Source organism: Panthera tigris, chromosome C1, assembly GCF_018350195.1.
Source record: "Panthera tigris isolate Pti1 chromosome C1, P.tigris_Pti1_mat1.1, whole genome shotgun sequence".
Classification (NCBI taxonomy): Eukaryota; Metazoa; Chordata; class Mammalia; order Carnivora; family Felidae; genus Panthera; species Panthera tigris.
Genome location: NC_056667.1, coordinates 28,531,813 through 28,535,788, shown reverse-complemented (window position 1 = coordinate 28,535,788; position 3,976 = coordinate 28,531,813). Strand labels below are relative to the sequence as shown.

At 50.7% G+C, this 3,976-nt stretch overlaps 1 long non-coding RNA gene across 6 annotated transcripts; it reads left to right on the top strand.

Annotated features, from left to right (window-relative positions):
• Window positions 1-776: 776 nt before the first annotated feature.
• Window positions 777-1,819, top strand: LOC122241158. Of its 6 annotated transcripts, none has more exons than XR_006221150.1 (3): window positions 777-913; window positions 1,010-1,221; window positions 1,426-1,819. It is a non-coding gene; the product is annotated as an uncharacterized LOC122241158 (long non-coding RNA). The 6 variants fall into 6 exon arrangements; XR_006221152.1 differs by having other exon boundaries at window positions 1,010-1,226; window positions 1,475-1,819; XR_006221148.1 differs by having other exon boundaries at window positions 1,010-1,226.
• The last annotated feature ends 2,157 nt before the right edge of the window (window positions 1,820-3,976 follow it).

The following is a 3,976-nucleotide window of genomic DNA, read 5'->3' as shown; positions in this document are numbered from 1 at the left end:
TTGGGAAGAACTTCCTAAGGAAGCATCAAGAGGGGCCTGTGCGATCCTAGCCTCAGGTGGCCTTTAGGGAGGGGCTCTGCCCAAAGTCCCCTTTCTGGGCCCTGAGCCCCAGTAGACCCTAGCTTTGGGAGGTTGACTGACCTGATAGGGTGGGACAAGTTGCTGAACTTTCTCAGGCTTGGATGGAGCTCAAGTGGGCAGCAGAGAGGTCTAGGGGACTTCATTCTGGTGGGACAAGCTCCTGGCATCTGAGCAAGGTGAGAGCATCACAGACATTGTCTTGAGGGCTTCTCATAGCAGCTTTCAAGAAGCAGGAGTCATCAGCCCCATGCTGCGTAGAGGGAAACTGAGGCGCAGAGGGGGCCATCTCGGGAGTGCTGAGTGCTGTCCCACAGGGCTGCAGGCTGGCTCCCAGGCTGCTGCCTGTGGCCACAGCTGCAGAACAGGAGGACTCTCAGGGCAGTCAGGGCCGGCTGCCCTCGGCTGCAGGAAAGACGGGGTCTTAGAGCCGAGAGATTGTGCAGTAGGTGGGCTCACGGAGGCCACCTCCCTGCCGGTCAGTCCTGCTGCGCTGTGGGTGCTGCAGCGAGAGCAGAGTGGACAGCGGCTGCAGAGTGGAAAGAGCACTGGATGGGAGCCTGGCCTTCGCCTGTTCCATAAACATTTATCGAGCACCGTGCTATTACCCCATTCCATCCCACAACAGCTCTGTGACGTGGACACTGTGCATTTCATTGATTCTAAGATACAGTCTTAGAAGCCGGAAGCGCGTGCTGATCGGGGGCGGGGGGTGGGTTATGAGGGCGAGCATGTTTCTTTCTTCGTGGTCTATGCCAACGGCATGGTTTACACCAACGAATAGTTCTGCGCGATACAGAGCTCTGCCGACTTTGCAACTAAGGAAATAATCATGGTAAGCGTGTTAATGGGTAACACCTGTGAAGCGTTGAACAGTGCCAGGTACTAGATTACGAGCTTCGTTATTTTTGTCGCTGGTTCCGTTCTGCAGATGAGAAGACTGAGGCTGAAGAGGTGGCGCAGGGTCACACAGAGCAGGGATCGGAACCACATCCGGCTGACGCCAGCTCCCTGGGTTCTGGACCGCTTGGGATGTCAGTGAGTCCACCTGCTCTGGCGAGGCCTGTGCTGGGCTCCGGAGAAGAGCCGTGAGCAGGGCAGATGCGGTCCTGGCTCGCTCAGACCTTCGGCAATCTGGCGTGGGTGAGGTAGCCTTGGGGACCCAGATGGCTTTGCGGGTCCCTGAGCGACTGCTGGCGAGGGTGGGGTCAGGAAGGGGGCGTGTCCAGCACTTCCGCCTTCAGTGTCCCTGCTGCTAGCGTTTTTTTGCCCCGTAAGTAATTGTGTGTAAGGCAATTTTGCCCTAAAAGGATGAGAAGATAACTGGTTGACGGTTTGATTTGACAGTTTGTTTTCATTTCTCCGCGGACCCAGTCCCCCCATGTTTATACCACAGAGATCTCAGCCCTCATGATCGTCTGGATTGTGGTGCAGAGTTTGAACTCACATCTGCCAGACAGCTTTGGAACGTCTATCAAGGGACGTGCGACAATATCCCAAGAACAAACAATGGCGCAGAAGGCTTTCACGTTGCAATGCGAACCTCATTTGCAAACACGCATCCTAGTTTTTGGAAACGGATTTTTCTCTTAGGAAGGAAGAAATTTTAGGGAGAATCGAAGGCGTGTGACGCTGCACAGAACGATGAACCCACAGGCAAAGAGACATGTGCAATACTCCGACCCAAAGGCTCCGAAGACAAGTGTGAAGGTTCATCCACCAAATAAAACCAGCTATTCTCACTGCATTGCTATGGATTTGTACGTATTTTATTTTATTTTTTATTTTTTATTTTTTTGATTTGCACGTATTTTAAATGTATTCAAATACTTTGCGTTTTGCAATAGTTTTTTTTTTTTTTACTTTGGTATTCACTTTTCATGTGTCATCCTGTCCTTTTTAAGGAACACCCCTCTTATTTTTTTGTGGTGTTACCCGGGATGGCAAAATTGCCTTATGGCCAATTAGTTATGCAGTGAAAATATGGCAAAAATGTGTGCGACAAAGCTGCTTATGGCAAAGCTGTTTAGAGCCAGAAGGTGGGTGGAGTGGGCACAAGGGAATGCTCAGGAATGCTGCTTGGGGGTGCTGAGGGAAGCCCTAGGGGTGCTTTACAAAGGATGTGACCATTGGCCCTCCCGCCTCCTTGCCACCGCCTCCCTCCCTCCCGTCCTTGCCACTGTCTCTTGTACACCCATCACCTTCTCCAGGCAGGGCACAAGGTTGGTGTGTACATGTAAGGTGGCACCAGAAGTCATGGATCCATGTACATCAACTGCCTCTCACCAAGAAGTGACAGAAGCCTCAAAACCCAATAAAGCCAAATCTCTGAGCAGGGGAGCCATGAACAGGTGCATCAAGGGGCTGATGATAGAGCCTCAGGATGTGTGACGGGAAGGCCAATTAGCTTCTGGGGTATCCGGCCCCAGAGAGGAGGCAGGAGTGTGTGGTGGGCAAGAATGCAGACTTCAAGGTCAGATAAATTTTGGTTCTCATCTGGACTCCTCTACTTACTCCCTGGGCGGCCCAGGCAAGCTTAGTGATTTCTCTGAGCCTTGGTTTCCTCTTCCATACAATGGGAATAATAATGTTATTAGTTGTCTATTGCTGCATAACAAATACCACTCCCCGCCCCCCCAATTTAGTAGCTGAAAACCATATATATTTATTGTCTTGCAGATTTGGGGGTCAGGTATCCAGGAATGGCTTAGCTGAGTCCTCTGCTTGGGGTCTGTTGCAGTCAATGGGCTGCAGTTTCGCGTCAATGTCAGGGGCTGTAGTTTCATCTGAAGGCTGTGCTGGGGAAGGGCCCACTTCCTAACCCATGCGCAGGATGCTGGCAGCGTTCGATTCCTCCAGGGCTGTCAGACTGAGGGTCTCAGTTCCCCACTGGTGGTTGGCTGCAGGCTGCCCTCAGTTTCTTGCCACGTGGGCCTTTCCAGCTTGCTTCGTCACGAATTGCCAGAGAGAGAGAGGGCAAATGAAGTCACAGTCTTTTATAACCCAGTCCCAGAAGCACAAGGCCGTCACCTTTGCCCTATTCTGTTATTAATCATGAGAAGCAACTCACCAGCCCACACTCAAGGTGAAGGGATTGTTACACAAGGTGTTATTATGTGACTACCAGGAGATGGGGATCATTGGGATCCATCTCAGAATACAATAATATCTATTTTGTGGGAACGTCATAAAGAGTAAATGAGAGTCTGCACATATGTAATCAGCGTGGCACCTGGCACACAGGATCTGCTCAATACAGTGATTATTGTTATTTTGTTGTTGTTGTTGTTCTCAAAGCCGTTCTGGGCTGAGGCTGAGATAGGACAGAGCCCAACAACCCACCCCATCTCCACGCAGTCAAATCCTGTGTATCCCTGGGCTCACCCCAGTGCTCCAGGAAGGTTTCCCCCAGTCAGCTGTGAACTGTACTTCCTTGAATGTCCCCTCCTTGTTTGCAGGGAAGGGAGCACCCACCCCTGGCTGGGCTACAGTCACAAACACCCCACTAGCATCGTCTATCTCATAGACCTTGGCGGTGGTGGGACTACAATGTTTGAGGTTTACAGATTTCTGAGATATAGCAGCGGAAGGGTTATGTATATACACACACATACATATACACACATACACACACACACACACATATTTAATCTGGAAGTTACAAATTGTGAAGTTTGCATTATTACAAAATAAATAGAACTGTGACTTCTGTTTCACAATTTCTGTAGTTCCTTTATGTCCTTTTGGCAGTGCTGGCGTGTTGCTGACAGATACAGGATTTTCTCTCCCTCTGGGAAATCGGGGGGGGGGGGGTCATGTGACACCTTCCCACTCTGAGTGCTCTGCTCGTTAAAGATGAGGGAACCACCACTCAGGTGATTGGTCCAAGATCACAACA